General features: G+C 42.0%; 1 long non-coding RNA gene across 1 annotated transcript in view; it reads right to left on the bottom strand.

The window, feature by feature from the left end:
• Positions 1 to 6602: 6602 nt before the first annotated feature.
• LOC127048068 (uncharacterized) overlaps positions 6603 to 20700 on the bottom strand; it is an 82082-nt gene continuing 67984 nt past the window's right edge. Inside the window, exons 3-4 of the long non-coding RNA XR_007773546.1 lie at positions 15835 to 15980; positions 6603 to 7744 (exon numbers count right to left, since the gene is read on the bottom strand). This is a non-coding gene — a long non-coding RNA (uncharacterized LOC127048068). The remainder of the gene's footprint in view (positions 7745 to 15834; positions 15981 to 20700) is intronic.

Genomic DNA, 20700 nt, shown 5'->3' with positions numbered 1-20700 from the left:
TCAAATGTAAACTTATCAATCGTCCTATCTATAAAGATAGTTACATGATTTTAAAGAAAGAAAAGACACACACTCAGACAATATTCTAGGTCCCCATCCATAGGGGCACAAGGGAACGGAAAGGCTGAACTATCCTTGGGCTTGTACTCTCAGATGAGTGCAATGATCCTAGTCTCTTCATAGCTTTTGCTTTGTGCTTTACCAGCTTGTGAAGTTAGCCTTGAATATTTGTGTGGGAGCAGATAAAAAAAAAGTCAAAGAACAGGCTTCCCACTCTGACAGCCCCTTTGCAGAACTCTTCCTTCTGAATGCAATGAAAAGAACACACATGGAGTTGTCATATGGTGCATTTCCACACTCTTCATGGCTGATTAATAGGGGTCACAATGTCTCTGTGCTCTCTGATACCAGGGTATCTGGGCAATAGGTGGCTTGTATTACATTCTTTTGAATTTTTAACATCATGTGTCCCAATTGCAGCTTAAACATCACAAAGTAATCTTTATGCTAGATACTAGAAGTGCATTTCATTTGCATAGCTCTGGTAGGATTAGAGAAGGAATTAGAATAATTAAGGTCAGAGGGGTTTGCCATTTACTAAATCCCTAAATCCATCTCTAGCTCCAATATTATACAGTAATATTATGAGTGAAAGGGGCAACTGCTATCCAGTATGGATTTCTATCCATTCATAACACATAGATATACTGTTTGTAGTGTAGCTGTAACCATATCAGTCCCATACAGAGACAAAGTCGGGGAGGTAATATCTTGAAAGGTCCCATGAATGATCCCTTACAATATGTGCTAACCACTTATGCTAAACAATCTGCTCCACCTAGAAATTTGCTGTGATGCTGGGAGTACCTTTCCCAGACCTGAAGAAGAGCTCCGTGTGGCTTGAAAGCTTGTCTCACTCACCCACAGAGGCCAGTCCAATTAAAGATATTACCTCCCCACATGGATACACTGTTATATGGAAAATTTGAAATTGAATAGGGAGGATGCTTTGTATGCACAGTCATGCCAAACCAGCAGCAGTATGATGGGAGTATCCCCATGGATAAGTCTGTAGAAACAGCACATTGTGTGCCATCTGGTACACACAACAGGGAAAATGGTCTTAAAGGTACAGAGATGTGCGTTTACCGAAGATACCATGGTGATGAGAGCCCCATAGAAACTCAGCTAGATGGCTTGATATAAAACTTACATCAGCATAAAGCCACAATGGCTTGGCAATGGAGGGGTTTTTTTACATTTGGATTGATGATTCAATTTTACAAATACAATTTTTAAAATCCACAGAATTTAGTTATGCATAACTGTTCACTTGAGTATGGTCACATTTTCAAATGATAAAAACCTTGATGTTTTAAAAATTTGAGATTTGGACAAAATGCAGACATTTGTTTTGGGCATAGTACAGACAGAATTGAAAGAAAGAAATTTTTAATCCCACAGGTTTTAATGTAAAAATGGCCAATTCACAGAACTTTTGAAATAAAAAATAGAAAATAATTTTTTTTGGTCATAAGTGACCTATGTGTGTGTGTGTTTTATATATGACATATACATTCTTTTGAGTGTGCCAGTACATCTATATCCCAAAACCTTTGCCTAAAACACTGGCTGAATCCAAAACAACCCATGCATTATGTCATATTTTTCACACCTCTGAGTTTTCTGGCTCAAAATGGAAAGGAAAGTTATGGTATTTTGCATACACAAGAGTATATGCTTCTTCAAATAAGCAGCCAAATCTTAAATATGCATTCCAATAAAATAACTTTATTTTGGTTTATAAGATAAAATATTGAATGGCTATGCTGTTTAAATGGTAATAACTGTACAAGCAACATGTTGGAAAAGATTCTATTTTCAATATTATATGGCCCTCTGGACTACAGCTTTAATTCAGCTGTTATTTTAAATTAAATTTACATGCATTTAAGACCAATGAAGGTCTTAAGCCTACATAGGTGTGATGGGCATTTCCTAGGTGCAATGTGTAACTGCGGTACAGCTGAGCCCTCTGTCTCACCAGCCTGGGCTCCCTCTCTCACTGTGATGCCATGACAAGCTGAAGACCTCTCCCAGTCCTGTACTCACACAGGCATTCACTGGAAGGGACACACCCAGCTGAGTTATACGAATGCTTTTGCCAGCCACTTATGAATCAACAATAGAGAGGCTCCAGCCAGTTCCCCACAGCTCCCCAGCCTAGGACTCCAGAACTGTAGTATCTTGCCCTGGTTGAAAGACTGACCAGAGTAAGTTTATTATCCAGTCCATCCCCCCCCTCAATGAGGAGAAGACATATACAGGCTTTTGTTAACTGCACTAAGATTTTTTTCATGCACTTCACTCAAACCACACTGGTTTTAAGTAAAATATAAAACAGATAGATTTTTAAGTGATTATAAGTGTACAGATCAAAACAGATTACCTAAGAAATAAAGCAAAATCATAATCCAAGTTCTATAAACTAGACAGGATTTGAATCAAGCATTATCTCTCCCTGATGGCACAATCAGTTTACCAATCTTCCATACACAGGCTGGGATTCCTCCTTTCCTGCCTGGGACCACCTCCCCACTCCAAGTCTTTGTCCTCTAGACATGTTTTCAAGTGTTGAGTTGTGGGGGGAGTGAGGCCAAATTATGACTTCACTTCCCACTTTTATGGTTTCTTCCAGCTTGCTGGCAAGATACTTTGCTGTAAGGTAAGTCAAACAGCCTCCATTGTGTATGTGCTATCTCTGCAAAGTTTCCATTGTATAGTTCCTGGGGTAATCCTTGTGAGCGTGTGTATTCCCCTTAATGAGCCATCAACACTGTCTGGCTTCTTCATTGTTGTACCTGAAAGGCTCTTGTGGGTATTCCCAACCTCACAACACAACACATACATAGCAAACTTCATAACTTCACATACAATGATAGCACATACAGTCCAATGAAAAAGTAACGTTTAAAGAATTAAGACTTTTAAAATGATACCTCACAAGGCATACTTTGTACAAAACATATCATAATTATATCACCAGGGTAAATATGGGGGTGGTAGGCTGTTACTTTGGGGTACAGAGTGTCACAATAGGACTCAGCTGACTGGGCCTTTGAACTAGAGGTGTACTGACTAAAACTGGTGTCTATGTGGTGTGGTGTGTAGGTGGTTTTCCTGTTCACATGACCATTTAATTCGTATCTAAACAGAAAAATAGTATTGGATGTATTTTGCTACCAGCTCATTCTAAGTTGCATCACTGTAAATGAATCAGTAAAAATCCTCTGGTGAGGTGATGCTCAGTTAGCCAGTTCCAAAGGGTCAGTGCTTAGAGAGAGAGGAGCAGGTTTACAGCACTCATGCTCAGGTGACAACTTTTAGCCGTCGTATTGTCTCTGTTTCATTTTTGAACGTTCATTTCTCTGATGCCTCAAACACAACTAAAATACCTCTACAGCACCATTAGAAACATTAAGCAACTTTAAAAAATAATAATTATGGATGAATTTAAGGTATCTAAAGCTGAGAGGACAGCTGTAATGTCTTGAGCCAGGCATAGTCACTCCTGAGTGGTGACTCAGCCGCTGGTCCAGTCCTGGGGTTATGAAGCATGGAATTAAGTAATTGTTCTGTGGAGTGCACATACATGCTACATGTTCCTTTTCATGGCTGATTTAAGCCAGGATTTGAATTATTTAGATTGTAAACTCTTTGGCCAGTGAAGGTACAGTGTCTAGCACATTGGGGCCCCAGACTGTGATTATCGAATAAATGAATAATAAAACCAAGATGTCTGTAGCTGAGAAGTTAGTGCATTGACGCATGACAATGCTGTGTCACTAGAATGGAATTCTCTTTGGGTGAAAGGATGGATGAGATGAGAGCAGAGGGAGTGTCTCTATGCTACCCGCTTGTGAATTATCAGCTAACTAACATAAAAGCAAAACAAAGCAAAATAATATACTGATTCTCCATCTTTTAATTTTTTGCCCAAACAGGAAGCATTGCTTTTCATCTTGCCCCACCTCCAGATCAAAGCGTGTCTCTTCATTATGAGCTAGACTGTGATTGGCCCTTGTGTAAGAGTGTGTGTCCATGTAAAAAGCCTCCTCAATACTCACCCCCCTTCTGTACAACTTTTGCAAGGACTGATCACAACAGCAGCCTCGTGGGCAAAATCCGGCCCTTCTTTGTTCCTTCCAGGGAGCAATTTGCCCAGAAAGGAGAGGTGTCATGAGAAGGAACAAGGCCCCTGGCCTAGTCCATATCCACCAGCCCGTGAAGCAGGGCCAGCGCAACCAGGGGAGCAATCTGCTCCAATCCACTGTATAACGTAATGAGTAGTGAGCAGGCCTGGGAGTCACTGCGCCTCCTGATGCCCAGTCTGTTCTGATGCTCCAATGTTCTGGCTTCTACAAAACCTGAGACTAGAAAACAGTACAATCTAAACAAGGAAACCATTGTATTGACATCGTCAGTGGACGTACTGGCTGGTTGTCTCACTTGTTCTTACAACGGTTTCTTTTAGGTTCACAAAAACTGTCAGAAACTGTTTCTGACAGACCCATTTTGGCATGCCCACACAGTAGGAATTATTCTGGGAAAGTTCTATGGCCTGTGTCATACAGGAGGTCAGACTAGATGTTCACAAGGGTCTCTTCTGGCCTTGGAATCTCTGAATCTCTGAAATGGTTCACCTTATAACCAGTTGTACCAGTGCATTCTGGGATTCCTAATACAACTATACCAAGGTGCCCAACACTGTTATTGGGTCCAGGGTTTAGGAGTAATTTTCAAACACAATGCATTGCATCATGGGATGGGTTTAAGAGAAATGACTCAACAAGTACTGCCACACGTCTGCGGTTGCCTGTCCACATTGAAGCATAATCATGCTTCATAGTCAGCTCAGACCCTGTTCCAAACATTGCCACCTCATGGCATCACAAACTGTAAAAGACTCAGCTGTTTTGTGTTGGCACAAAGTGATGTACAGGCATTGAAAGATCACAGTATTCCAAACGATAGTTTGCAGCAACACTTTTTCCACCTAATATAGGCAAAGCCAAAAAGAGGTCTTTGTGGAAAAGTTTGTTTGTTTTAAAAAAAAAAGAACCGAAGTACAAAGAATATAGAAGAAAGAGAAAATGTCAGAAATGAAATCCATTCACAAATACAAATGGAAAGTAAAGAGACATAAGTTGCAAAGCTCAGAAATTCTAGATTCTTTTCTTAATTAAAGAGAGATCCACGTGACTTTTGGGTTCCTAGCTTCACTAAAGATTAGCTGGGAAATCTGTTTTAGGTAAACAGCATGTGCCCTCTCTGTGGCCTGACAAAGTGCTGACTAGCTGGTAAATAGATTATCACAGACTGATTCTACACTAATAACTGATTCATTACTTAGGCTTGCTGGTGCATTGTAATTGTCAGTAATAACTGCTGATGTTCTTGGATGTCGTTCTTTAGGTGCAAGTCATATTTATTTGTGGGCTGCGTTGGAAGGGTCAGAGCTGGCTAACTGTGGATTTCATCTGTTTTACAGAAAAGTTTGGGAAGCATGAATAACTATTTTGAATGCCCTATGGTCACTTTCCACCAATCTCAGTTTGTAAAGGCACTTCGTTTCAATGACTAGAACCATATTTTACAGGATGGTGTTTCTCTTTCTGCAAAATTAATATTAAACCCTGGTGTAAAACTTTAGAGAACCCCAGCTCCTTACCAGTGATATCACATTCAGGGAGGAGAAGGTTGCTGTTTGTCTGTGATATGTTTGGAAGGATTTGATTTTCATCTGTAAATGTCAGTAAACACTGATTGCACCATACACACACAAACTGGTGAAAAAAATATGAACATTTAAATAAACACAAATAGAAAAATGCGTAAACCACAATTTTGCATAACTGAAAATGTAAACTGATCAAACAAAATGAATGCTTAAAAATAAACATCAATATTATGTGTTGAAATTATTTTAAAAAGTCAAATTTAGCCTAGCCTAGGTATGCTCCCTTGGCAGGTGTACTTGGTATGGGAAGGGCCTTTACTGAAATATTATTCATTCCAGTGTCTGTTCTGATACTTTGAGGAGAAATGCTCTAGGGAAATTGCAGATATGGTTGCTTTATATTCAAAACATCCTATAAGCTGGAAATGCATTTTTTATTCTGCTTTCCCTCTTTGAATTTCTTTATGCCTTTATAATGAATCTCTGGTGAACAGATGGCAGCTAGTTCCTCACAATGATACTTTACTAGTTGTGGCAAGATGACGATGATGCAGTTATCCATTAATCCTGTAGCAGCTGATGGTTAAAAGCACCAGATCAGGTCACCCCTGTTTATAAGGTTATGCAAAACTGGAGGATTGGGTTTTTTTCACTAATTCTTTGGGGAAATTTTCGGAAATGTTTTTTTCCTATTTCCCATGCCTTGGAAATGTCATCAAGATGCTAATACCTTGGGAAAAAATTCATGTAGAATAATAATTTTGTGCATTTTCCTGCAGTGAAGACACTTTCAATCAAGAAGTGATCCATTTTAGCTCCATTTAAAAAAAAAAAGAGACCAGTTTTGAATTGGCAAAGATCACATTTCCATCACTTCAAATTTCATTGCAAATAATCACCAAACTCCAAGTTTACTCATTTCAAGCCTCTACATTTTTCATCTGCAAAGTAAAAAAATTCTCTAATGAACAAAAAATCTTTTCAATGTAAAACAGAGGTGAGAAAGTATTACTGACAGATACCAAATCGGACATTCATACTCTTCTAGATGCCCAAATTATAAGCCTGCATTTTAGGACAACTCCTGGAAACACTGTATATTAGCCCAACTGTGTTATATTCAAAACATACACATCGAGAAGTTGGTTAAAAAATATAAATCCTCTTGCTGGAAGTTTGCAATGTGACTCTACTTTATTTCTTAGAAGTCAGAATGAATACACACACAAAAACCCAGACAGAAAGAGGAAACAGGTTGCTTCCCAAAACAAAGCAGCACAGTTCACCCCACCTTGCTTTAAGTTGGCTGTGTCCAGATTGATTGCTGAATGCTCTTCCCCTTCCCCATACAAAACATGCACACACACACATACACACACCACCTCCAGCACAGTCCTCAATCCACCACAAAGTGCTCTAGGGATTCCCACAGGGACTGAGCTGGAAGAAATCCCAGTGCCCAATCCACAGTGCTAGCAGTAAAGATGCCATGGTGAGGCTGCACTACTGACCCTTCAGGATTGCAGTAGCTCTTGCAGCCAACCACTCTGCTGAAGAGAATGTCCAGAAGAGCTGCAAAATTGAGAGTCTCTCCACCTTGGCACTCACCTCTGTGCACTCTGGACTGCAGGGCACCCTAGCAGCAGAGCTGCCCGGCACACAGTCCCATGGGATTCCATATTTGTGCTCTTTTTTTTTTCTCCAGATAAAATGTGCTCCATTTCTGAGTAAAACTGCATTTTGTATAACGGCCAAAACTGAAAACCAAACCTCAGGACTCAGTGAGAAAGGCTTCTTTCCCTCTCAGATATGGTTCTGCAAGTCGAATTAGACTCTCGGTGACCCCTGCACAATCCCACAGCCTTCAGTGGATGTATACTGGCGTGACTCTCATTAACAGTTCTTTTGACAACGTGTGGAAATGGAATCCAGCTCACTCTGCATTGATCATAAATACAATTTTAAAATGTCCTGGTCTCCACTTGAAGCAATTCATTTGGAAAGCTAACAAGAGAAAAATGAAAATAGAGGAATTAATCACTGATTATTGTTACTATGATGTCTCCTTTTAAAATCAGAAATGTACTAAGCAATTAAGTACCTTGTTCCAGCTACTCTCATGTTATCCCTTTTCCCCCAATCAGGGAACAACCTGTCTCGCTAATGAATATAGACAGCAGTTGCAGATTAGAAGCTGTTTATTTACATATTTTGCACTTGCATTTTGAAACTCATTCCAGATTACATTACTCTGAAACCCTCTTGGAAGATGTTCAGAACAATTGTAAACCAGAGTAGTCACATCCTGAGCTTCCTTACGAACACTGCACATGAGGCCCAGTCCTGAAGTCACTATTCAGTCCTTACTCTGTCAAAATTCCCATCACAGTCAATTTAGGAGGGAAAAAATAAGGTTTGCAGTTTGCGGCATTCAACACTACTAACCGTTCAACTCACAATCATCTCCTCTCACAGAAGCAACCATTGTATGAACAACTGAATGTGAAGTATTACATTTAAACTACGCCTGCCAGAATCAAGTCAGCAGAAATTCACACAAATACAGGAACGTTTTGGGTGTGGTTCTCAAAAACACTCAACAATGGGCTAAATCTGTTACCATTGAGGTCAAAGGTCAAATTTTCCCATTAGTCAATGTTGAGCCCTTTTGAACATCCCACTCTCAGAATGGAACTCAGAATGGTTCAGACAGGAGCTTACCAGTTCTCCATGGCCTGCTCAGACACAGTAATAACCATTCTTTCAGGCAGAACCAACACCAAACATCTGCTAAAAAGTGGCTTGAGCTAAGAAACATTTGTCCATGGACAGACATAAAATATTAACATCTCTGGATCCAAGCTGCAATGTACAGCAGTGAAGAAAGGAGGAAACCAAAATCTAACAAGATGTTATGGATGAAACTGTGTCTGCTGTGGTATTATGTTCCTTAGGTACCTTTTCATGAAAAGATTTATGTGGTGGAAAAACCATTTCAGAAGAGTGTTTTCTGGACTAGATCCAAAAATGCACATTCACAGCAGACACTAGCAGCCCCAGCCACTGAAGACAAATGTAGAGAATTATTCAGTTATGATTTTCTATGAGCTGTTTGTCAATCAGTTTTAGTCTGCATGACTTTAATTAGGCTCTGGATAATTCATGTAATTATTTTCCAAAAGCTACCATCTGACAAGTTGTCAGCCCTGTTTTTAAATAAAAGACTGTCTATTTCTGCTCCCTGCAGGGTCACCTCTGATGAGAATCATGGTTTCCCATCTCAGATAACAATAGAGCTGTGCTGGAGCTGCAACTCACTCGTACAAAGGCTGAAGAGAAAAACTATCAGAGAGTAATTGAAATGTGTATGCTCAAGGAAACAAGATTCGACCACCCTGACCTCAGGTGGAAAGTCCATCTTATTTGATCTGTTTATTAATAAACTTCTAGCTCCAATGAAGCCATTTCCTGTTAGTTTGTATCAAAGAGTTGTATTGATCTGCAGTCTTCCTGTGTTTGGAAGATGTGAATTCTGACTGTCATTCATCAGTATCTAAAACTCTAACCTCAGCAATGTTCAATGTATGGCTACACAAGATAAATGTAAACAGTGACAAATATATCCACAGTAATAACCACAAGGAACTGTGTCCAGTGACTTTGTGATGCAGCAACAAGTCAAAACTGTAAAAACAATGATAAAATCTCTACAAAACCTAAATTTTAATGACTGGAAGAAGAGGAGAGCAATATTGAGAATGTTTTCCTTTCCTTCACTTCAAAACGTCTGAACAACTCCTCTCCCATGTCCTAATGCAGGACAATTAACTTAGTAAAATTTAATCCATTTGTGCTTCTAAACAGAACTATTTTTAACAAAATAGTTGTCATAGATCTCTGTATGTAATGGCTTAACCATTCCATTGCTATTATCTTGTTCTTCCTGATAATTACTGTAAATATTCTGAATTCCCTTCATAGTAATTGCTCCTACAAAAACATATGTATTTTGTAAACATTAAACGTGTGTGTGTGTGTGTATATATATATATATATATATATATATATATATATATATATTTCTTCCCAGATATGTGTTGGTTTTCCCCACTGTGGAAAAAACAGTAAAAAGACTTGACTGCACTGTGAAAATGTGTGACTTTGCAAACTTACCCAGAAAAATTAACTCTTTTGAGATTTCACACACACAAAAAATCAAAATTATGAAATAGGTGAAATGGCATTGCAGAAAATTGTTCAAAAATTTTCCTGTTATTCTAGCAAAGTAAAATATCCATGAAGACTATGGAGACCTTGTATGAATACAGTTTATTGAATTGTAGCTTTAACTGCAGAATTTGAAATTCTTCATTTGCAGTTCATGCTGTGTTCCTTAGTTTAGTTAGTTCGAACTAGATCCCTGTACCTGCAGCCATGACTCATTGAGGGCTGCACCAATGCCCATTGAAGTCTATGGGAGACTTTGTCAGATGGGGGCCAAAAAGTTCAGCATCTTGCAGGAGTGGCTCAATGGAATATATAATTTGCAGTTCACTCCTTGTTGATTAATTAGGAACACAGGAATGAAATGCTATATTAGATCAGATCCAAGGAGCACCTAACATAGTATCTTGTCTCCAAAAGTGGCCAGTATCACATGGTCAGAAGACAGTGTAAGAAACCCATATCACATTACATATTTTAAGTTAATACCAAGTTACTTGAATCATCCATTGAGATAAATAGAAAGAATACCACATGCCATACCTGACAAACATGTTTTGTGAGTATACGTCAATTATTTGCAGGCCAAGAATAATTCACCCAAGGAATTCATGACAAATTTGGAATAACTAGTAAATTTGCAACATGTTCACAGGGCAATCCACAAAGGGGGAAAAAGGCAAATGTAGCCAGTGTGTTTGATTCATTGCGAATCATTCATTCACTGTTAATGTTTATGTGCTTAACAAACCTTTCAACTTTATTTCCTTAAACAAGTCACAGGCTCAAAGACTTGAATTTTCCTTCACTCAGTTTGCTAGGCAGTTAATTATGTTCTTCCTGACTGTGACCAAATAAGTTAAAAAAAAGTACTTAGATGTGCTTCCAACCATTGCAGAAAATATGCTCAAGTGGAAAAATAGGTCAGATTTGCCCTTCAGTTCCGTTATGTTTGTCAAACATATAAAGGATGAAATCATGGCCTCATTCAAGTCAATGGGAGTTTTGCCATTGATTTCAATGGGGCCAGAATTTCACCCAAGACACATTGCTGAGAAGTTCAGACTACATACAGAAGACTGAATGCAACCATTAAATATTTGCAGTACCAACTGCCATAATAAGCTCTGTCTTCTTTGTTTTGTTGAATGACATATTGTGCACCCTGTGTCATTGTCTATGCATTTGGTGTGTACTTATTTTGTTTAGACATTTAAAACAGATCAATAAAAAATCTTGTGACCTGAAGCAATATTAAAACAGTCCTTTACAAACCTAAGGGTATCCAGCCAATTTATTATTAAAGCCCAGGAAGGTGTTCACATGGGTGTGCGTTTGGAATATCATCCAGGACGTTCACATAACATGCAGTGTCTGTGTTTTAAAAAAGTGGAATGAAATGGAACTTGACTCTGCACAAGACCTGAAGGCATTTTCCACATTAATTCAACATGATCATTTCACCACTCCTCAGAGTGCAGCAACTTCTCAGGAGTGATAAATTCCATGCTGTGAAAACAAAACTAAGTAAGTTTGTCTCATGCCCCAGTTTGAAATTATCCAGTGTGCTCTGTATTGGAAGTAAGTGTACTTGGCTTGTTTAGCCTAACAAAAGGAAGGCTGAGGGGAGATCTGATTGCACTCTATAAATACATAACACACCAGGGAGGGATTGGAGTTATTTAAGCTAAAGGCCAATGTTGGCACAAGAACAAATATACATAAACTGGTCATCAACGTGTTTAGGCTTGAAATTAGACAGAGGTTTCTAACTATCAGAGGCGTGAAGTTCTGAAACAGCCTACCAAGGACAATGGGGGTGGGGGAAAGATTGAGCTTGATAAGTTTATGGAGGGGATGATAGGATAAGGTTGCCTACAACAGCACATGGCCCATCCTCATCTGTTATTAGCAAATATCTCCACTGGCTGGAGATGGGATACTACAAGGGGAAGTTTCTGAGTTACTGCAGAGAATTGTTTCCCAGGTGCCTGGCTGGTGAATCTTGCCATATTTGGGGTCAGGGCTGCCAATAGAATTCAGGGGGCCTGGGGCAAAGCAATTTCAGGGGCCTCTTCCATAAAAAAAATTGCAATACTATATTCTCACGGGGTCCCCTGCGGGGCCCAGGGCAAATTGCCCCACTGGCTCCCCCTCACGGGCAGCCCTGGGAAAAATAAATCTTCCACATCACAGCACAAACCTAGTTTTGAGAAAACTTCTTTACAAAGTATCACTGGTTCTCAGCATCAGCTAGTGCTAAAAGGCACTAAAGCTCATTAAAGGGTTGGACAAATATTTTCCATCAAAACTTTTTTTGGTTTGAAAACTAAGGGTTTTTAAAAAGCAGAAAAAAATCACGGACAATGTCTGCTTTCCTTCAAAATCTGTTGTTGTTTTTTTTTAATAGAAAAGCTGAAATTAGTCTGCCAAAACCTGAATATGGTTTGGGGTTTCAGAAGTGTGAGGCCAAATGTTTGCTGCTTGCTGTGTCTGATTGTTTAAAGAAACAATAAAAAATTCTGCTTAAAAAAAATCCAAAGCTTTTGAACCACCTCAGCTTGTGACCAAACACCTGAGCCCATCCAGTCAGAGATTTTTCCAGGTTTCTCATACTCTGCTGGCTTCCTTAACTCATATCTGTCTCCATAACTTTGGGTTCATTTAGGTTTGAACATAAGAAAAACCATACTGGGTCAAACCAAAGGTCCATCCAGCCCAGTATCCTGTCTACCGACAATGGCCAATGCCACGTGCCCCAGAGGGAGTGAGTCTAACAGTCAAGTGATCTCTCTCCTGCCATCCATCTCCACTCTCTGACAAACAGAGGCTAGGGACACCATTCCTTACCCATCCTGGCTAATAGACATTAATGGACTTAACCTCCATGCCTTTATCTGTTTCCTAGAGACTGGCTCCATGGGGTCCTTTACAAACTGGAGAAGGTTACTGTGGGTTTGTCTCTACTATAGCTTATGTACATACTCCACAAACTGAGCATTTGAGCTTGGTCCAGAATCTGGGATAAGCCTATGTTGTGAAAACTGAAATTCTCAAAATAGCACATGCATGTGAATGGACACAGAGTGCTAAAATTAAATTAACCCAGGAGTTCTCAAACTGGGGGTCAGGACCCCTTAAGGGGTCACAAGGTTATTACTGGGGGTCGCGAGCTGTCAGTCTCCACCTCAAACCCCACTTTACCTCCAGTATTTATAATAGTGTTAAATATATAAAAAAGTGTTTTCAATATATAAGGGGGGGGGTCACACTCAGAGGTTTGCTATGTGAAAGGGGTCACCAGGACAAAAGTTTGAGAACAACTGAATAAACCCTTCTGGAGCTTCAGGAAATGTAGGGAAGTGGGGGGGGGAGTCTCCCTTCTTAGGGTTGGAAAGGATATTGCTTTTCTCATGTGATCCCTCCCCCAGTGGCTAATTTTAAATGAAGCTACCCTCCCCTGACATGAATCTCCCTATGGCACTGAAATTAAATGTAGGCTATAATTTGGCATTTGAGAAGTGAAAGGGATTGTAGCCCTAACGGAAAAGCTAACAGCTTGGCTCTTCTGCAAGCCTCAAACTGCTGAATGAGCTTCAGGGTAGGGAAGGCTGTGCCTCTCAAACACCCTGGCCCTGCCCCGTATCCGACCCCCACTCACTTCCTGCCCCCCAACTGCCTCCCCTCAGAATCCCTGACCCATCCTGCTCCTCGTCCCCTCACCATCCCCCAGAGACACCACCACCACCACCCCGGGACCGCACCCCTCCTCCCTGTCCCCTGACTGCCCCGACCCTTATCCACCTCCCTCCCCCGCTGAGTCCTGACAGATCCCTGGAATGCCCACAATCCAACCTCCCTGTTCCCTGTCCCCTGACCGCTCCCCCAATCTCTGCCCCCTTCCTGTCCCCTGACTGTCCCCAAGACTCCCTGCCCCTTAGCAACTCCCTCCCTGGGCCCAGCTTCTTACCCCTGGCTCCCCACTCACCAGGAGCCTCAGCGCGTTGTATCCAGGAGTGTCCCTGAAGAGCGATGCAGCGTGGCTCCAGCGAGACCTGAGCTCCGCCCCGCTCAGAGCCACCTGGTAAGGGGGCTGGGCTGTGAGCTCCTACCCCCTCAGAGCCCCGAGGTAAAGGGGGCAGGGCTGTGAGTTTCCTCCACTCAGCCCGGAGGTCGCAGTCCCACCCCCTTAACACAGGGTTCTGAGTGGGACGGAGATCAGGCCCCGCCAGAGTCAGGCTGCAGCTGTTCAGGGACAGCCCTGGATGCGCTGAGGCTCCGGGAGAGGGACGGACACAAGGTTGGGTCAGGCTGGGGCAGGAGCTTCAGCCATTCTCTTGGGGGCCCCTGCAGAGCCCGGGGCCTGGGGCAAATTGCCCCACTTGCCCCCCCCCACACTCTGGGCAGCCCTGTTTGGGGTTGGGAAAGAATCTTTCCCTGGTCATATTGGTAGAGACCCTGGGATATTTTTGCCTTTCTTATTTGGGAGACGAGTCACTTGCTGATCTTAACTAGAGTAAATTGGTGGGTTATCTGTAACTTGAAATTACAAGATCAAGATTTAAATCAAGATTTGAGAATTTCTGTAACTTAGCCAGAGGTTGTTGGCCTATTGCAGGAGTGAGTGGGTAAAGTTTTATGGCCTTTGATGGGCAAAAGGTCAGACTAGATGATCATGATGGTCCCTTCTGGCCTTAAAATCTGAGTCTGCACTCCAGTTTAATATTTCGATCCTTTTATTGCTGGGAATCCTCAGTACTGTTCCTGTTTTTCCTTGGTTCATATACTTTAAACACAGAATCCACTGTGTCCGTGCACCAATACTATGCAAGAGGTGGAAAAAGAAGGTTGCCAGGCTAACACAGACCTGAGTGGCAATGTTCTGTCTCACTTATATTTTGCAACCTGCCCCACCTAATGTCAAGACAAAGCACATAACACAATTTCCTATGTATACAGAAAATATAATCCACATTTCTGAATCTTTATGTAAACATTAACTTCAGACTTTCAATAAAAAACTATTTCCAAGATGAGTGCATGAATAAGTTAAGTTTGATTTATCTCATTCTCTTATTTATACAGTAAGTTTACATCCTATTCTGTAATCAAGAATAAAACTACATCTGCGTTTATGAACAACCATTAGCAAACAATGAAGAAGTTGCAGGTAAAGATAAGTCTGATACTCAGCAGAACTTTCTCAGCACAATCATGTGGGTGCATTTGAAATTTCTAGATACTCTAACTCCCACTGGAATTCATCCTTCACATTTATAATATAATTAGAAGCCATTTCTCATAATCAGGCCCTGCCTTCTCATTCCTAACAAGCTGTCAAGGAATTGGTAGTTAACTAGCTGCTAGAAATGTCTATATTAGAAGATGTAGTTTTAAAACTAGAACCATGAAGATATTCACTGTCATTCCATTTGATACATGTATGAGCTAGTGTTCCACATACAACATATGGACAACATGAAGATACTAGAAGGTGAATATAGAACAACAACTTGATCAGAATGTTGTATTTCTATATGTACAACATCATTCTGTGAAGCACTAGTGGTGTCACCATAAGTTTTTTCCCATAATTACCTCCAAAGGTTCTCGGTCAGATTCCACTGTAATGTTCCTTGCATATACGAAGACACAGCCAAACAAAATTGCATATATCACTTTTTCAGTCTGTGCATAGTTTATTTCCATAGGAGGGAGGGCTTTGAATGCATAAACCACTGGCTTACATTCTTGCAGTAACAGCCCCAAAGTCTTGCTTAACCTGAATCATTGCCTCTTTATTTATATTGCAATATTCCTATGTGCCTAAACTAGCAATTAGTTAATTAGTTCTGAAGGTATAATCTTACTTTCAACTTCTTAGGAGGTTCCTTGGTGGTGGTAAAACATCTGCAATGTGTGATGTCAGCTTGGTAAGATAATATCACCATTAGAAGACATTGTTTCAGCTCAGTGCTTGTTGCCTCTTCTGTAGGATTGTGTTTAAGAACTTCAGCTGAGAAAATGTAAAGAAAATACTTTATTCTGGTAGCTCACATGATGCATTTGTTTCAGTGTAATTTGACCCAAACATTATGTCCACCCATGTCAGTCAATACCAACAACTTGTTCTATGGCTTCACTTGTTCCTTATATGCTGTTTTAAAGTATATATCCTGCAAACAATCAGGTTAGCTTTTGGGACTGACATATTCCTTATATAGCCTATGCACATTTTTCTTTTCAGCTGATATATAATCCCAAACATTATATATTTCATTTCTTTTCTCAAAAACCTAGATTTTCCAGATAAAATTTTCATCCTCATTATTGGATTTCAGAGGATCCTTGAAAGTTAATTCTGGATATTGTTTGACTATCTTCCACTCCTCAGGACGATTCCTGGTTTCCCAAATCATTTTGGGTAGCTTAACTCCAGCAAATCCTATAATGCTGACCTGTTGTCCTTTCCCTTTGGTTGCTTCTTCTGGAAGCAGGACATTGCAACCCTCCAATAGGTTAGCATACAATGGAAAAGGCCGAAAACGTTGAACCAGAGTATAGTTTTGTTCACTTCAAACTACTGAGTGATGTGACCTCCAAAGAATCTGTGTCTTTGACTCCTCCATATCACAATACAACAAAAGACAGACAATACCACCACTAATGGTGTGCCAATTATTTTATTGCTGATATCACAAACCTTACCCAAATTAGATGGCAAAAATTGGCTTGCAATGTATATTGTCATTAGATTTACAAAACCAAAGATGACATGCTCTGAGTTTAGTCTTAAATGTGGCAAGCGACAGTCCTGTGTTCTTAGACTATATGTTTGTAGGTATAGATATGTTGTCTTCTGGTACTGTATGCTGGGTCGATCAGCTGATCCTGACTCTATCTCCGACAAACAGCTGGAACCAGGATGGCTCCTAATATGGTCATAAAAAAGAGTAAAGCCAGTTGTGACTAAAATTGAACCCTGTTGACGTCTAGAGCAGTCTGAACATGCAGCTTCTCACTCTGTGTGCTATCTGACTGATCACTCACTGACCGCTGTAATCAAATCAGCAGTGATGTGGTAATAACTTCCAGGAACAGGACTATGTGGGGTCACCTGTAGGCACCTAAGAACGATTCTCATAGAAGTCCAGGCTGCACAGACTTTCTGGGCAATATGCAGTATATCTAACCTTGCTTCATTTCTCTGAGTTCCAACCCCAGGACCATTAAATAAGCAGAACCAGCAAGAGCATCTGTTGACTCTCAATAACCAACCAGAATACCATAGGAATGCCTTACTTATAATAAGCAAAATGAAATACCAAAATCTCTCTCCTCTTTCTCCCATCCCACTGGAAGGAATTTTTGGTAGATTTGTCTGTAGTATGTTGGTGTTTTCAAACTATAATTGCAAATAAAATGAATTTTGCATATCATCCTGCACGTGCAGTGTTAGCAGAGTGTTCATTCCTGTTCCTTGTGGCAATGAGCTCCCCGGTGCTAGCTCAGATTTTGAAAAAGTTCTGTCTCCCTCACTCATAAATATCAGCTTTTGTGAAGGGGAGCTCCATTGCTCCTGAGAAAGGCAACTGTCCTGGGAGGTGCTGACCAAAAAGAGAGAAGTGGTCTCCCACGTAATTTGGGCCACTATCTAAAAAAGGATTTGAATATTAAAACAGAATCCTTGAATTTGAATGTGTATCAAGTGAGAAGCCTTTATGGAGAGCAAAGCAATCAGGAGATGGGCTCATGGCAACATATGTTTGCACATTAGGTGAAGTGCTACATTCTCTGCCAGTAGGGGCTATCTCACAATGGGTGGCATCATTACTAATTAAAATGCATTGCAATAATCAAGCATAGATCATTGTGGCTGGTAGTAATGAGTGCAATCTTCTGTCTAACTGCAGATGGACGATATCACAACCCCTGTAATTTTAGTAACTGTAAGGAATCTAGCAGGCCCCCAAGGCTGTGGATCAAATAAACAATGTGAGAGCAGAGGGCCTTGATAGAGAAGGAAGTTATGGAAAAGTTACATTCTTTGAAACATTTCCCTCTTCCCACCAGCATCACCCCCATCTTCCCGATATTCATTTTTACCCAGCTGCTTTTCATCCAGGTGCTATGTAGCCAGGCATTGAAAAATCTCAGGCCAGGTCTACACTGACCGAACTCTGTAAGTGTTTACACTAGAATGGTGCTCCCATAGATGTAAGTCGCCCACTATAGCAACTCAATAACTCCACTTCTGCGAGAGGTGTAGCGCTTCGGTTGATGTCTTTAGGGCAGTGCAGTGTCTCTGCAGACACTGTGTTACTTTTATCTCCTGTTGGCTGTCAGCTCTGCACAGGGCTCATAGTTGGAGCCCCACCAGTGGGACCAACAGCCCAGAGCCCTGCTGCTGGGACCGACAGCCAGGAGCCCACCACTGGGACTGAGCCTGGAGTACTGCCAGGCTGACAGCTGGAGCCTCATTGCTGGTGCTGACTGCCCGGATCCCCACTGCCACCTCCTGGTGAGCAATTGGGGGGAAGGAGAGCCTGAGCTCAGCTATTTCCCAGGCTTGGGCTCTCCTTCCCTGCACTCATAGGTGGGGGAAGAAGGAGTGTGTGGGGTGCTGCAGCCAGGTTTTATGCGGGGCTGCTGGCCCCATGCCCAAGGCTCTACTCCCTGGCTCAGGTTCTGGGGGCTGGCCCCATGCCCCACTCCCCAGTCATTGGCTCCATGCCCAGGACTCCGCTCCCTGGCCCTGTGCCTGGGCTCAGGTCCTGACTGCCGGCCCCACTCCCCGGCCGCAGGCCCCATACTCGGAGCCCCATGCCCGGCCCCACCCCCACTCCCAGGCTTCCAATCCTGGAGCCCCATGCCCAGCTCCCCGCTCCCAGGGCTCCACTCACAGTGCCATGCTCCCAGCCCTGCACATGGGATCCTGGCTGCCAGCCTCTGCCTGGGGCTCTGCTCCTGGCCCCATGCCCATACCCAGCTGTGGTCACAGCCTCAGCTCCCTTACCCCTGTCCAGGTCCCCTCTCCTGGAGACACAGGCCAGCTCCCACTCTCAGCTTGGGGGAGGGGCATGGACAGGGGCAATGGGCTGGCTTTCATCACCCCCATTACTGAAAATGTTCCAACGGAATTGCTCCCCCCAGTCCCTCACCAAGAGATGGCCAAGTTTGTGCTCTCCTTCCCCACCCCCTCAATCCTGCACTGGGAGGTGGCAGCAGGGCTCTAGGCTTACCAGTCCCAGCAGCGAGGCTCCCAGCAGGAACTCCTCCCCCGTCCCAGGGCTGACAGAGGTAACTGTGAGCCCAGCACAGGTCTCAGTTTCGCAGCAGGGAGTTTACTAGCAGTGAAACTGACATTCCTGTCAGTTTCATGGTTGCTATTATTTCACATTTGGTCTCCAGCTCTGGCTGTCAGCCTTGGAGCTAGGGCACTCCAGTTGTGAGCCTACATGGGCCTGACAGCTTGAGCTGTCAGTCTGGGTGCCTGAGAGGAAATGTGAAATAACAGCAGCTGTGAAACAGACAGAAATGTCAATGTCACTGTTAGCAGGCTCCCTGCTGTGAAATTGAGCCCAGCGCCTGGTTCACAGCTGGGCCTGTCAGCCCTATGGCAGGGGGCTTCAGCTGTGAGCCCTGCATGACTGTCAGTGCCCCACATGCCTTCTGTCAGGGCCCCACAATGCTCCACTTCAGTCGGTGCAAGGCAAGCCCTCCTGGTGAGGACAGGGCAGAAGGAGGGTAATGTGGACACCAAAAGCCAAATAAATTACTGCAGTGGCTGTAGGTCAACCTAACTTAAGTCAACCTAATTTTATAGTGTAGACATGCCCCAAGAGATGATATTTGACAAAAGGAGACATAGAGTTTGCTGTTCACCTAATGCTAGCACCTAAGTCTATTTTATCTAAGAATGTCTCCAAACACCTCCAAACAGCTTCATCTAGATGTTGGATAAGATGGAGGGCAGAGGACTGAATTTATGGAATGCCAGGGGTAAAGGCTGTTGAGCTGCACGTGTGTGTTGTGATACTGTGGGTTCTGTCTGAGAAGAAGGAATGGAGACACGTCTGGCCATTTTACCTTGCAACCTCTCAAAGACAGGATAGCAGTATTTGAAGATAAAAGAGGAGGCTTTTTATGTCTTGTATGTACATGCAAAAAAAAGAATATGTATAGAAAATATGGAAGCCAGACACCTAATATGATGCTACTGTCATCCTTATTAACATATTCAATATTGTAAATCATGATAATTGCTTGGATGGGGGAAATACTTTCCATCCCAGGAGCGATTCTTGTTGGCCTGTAAAACACTCATTACCATAGTTACATGTAAGTTTGTAACCGGGGCTACAAAGTTCAGCCAGCAATGTCTGGCAAAAAGTGCCAGCACTTTTTAAAGTGAGAATGCCAGTTCCAGTGTTTTTCTATTATATCCTATGACTCTTTACTACCAAAGAAATTGTAGAGTTTTTCCAGGTCTTTGTATTTTTCTCTGTATTTCCTTGACAGCACGTGTCCTCTCAGCCCTCTGGAGAAGAAATATTAGAGAAGGTCAAAATGGCTTCCTGGCTAAACACTGCACAATCAGGGCACTGAAAAAAAAAAAGCTCTTTGACATTACCTTTGGCCTCCTGGAACTTTCTCCTCCAGTATATATATTTACTGCATCGTAAGCCTTCACCACAATCTCTCACTTGAGTCATGCCTCATTTCTAAAAGCTTTA

Source organism: Gopherus flavomarginatus, chromosome 3, assembly GCF_025201925.1.
Source record: "Gopherus flavomarginatus isolate rGopFla2 chromosome 3, rGopFla2.mat.asm, whole genome shotgun sequence".
NCBI lineage: Eukaryota > Metazoa > Chordata > Testudines > Testudinidae > Gopherus > Gopherus flavomarginatus.
Note: the sequence above shows the minus strand (reverse complement) of the source record. Positions and strands in the feature narration are given on the sequence as shown.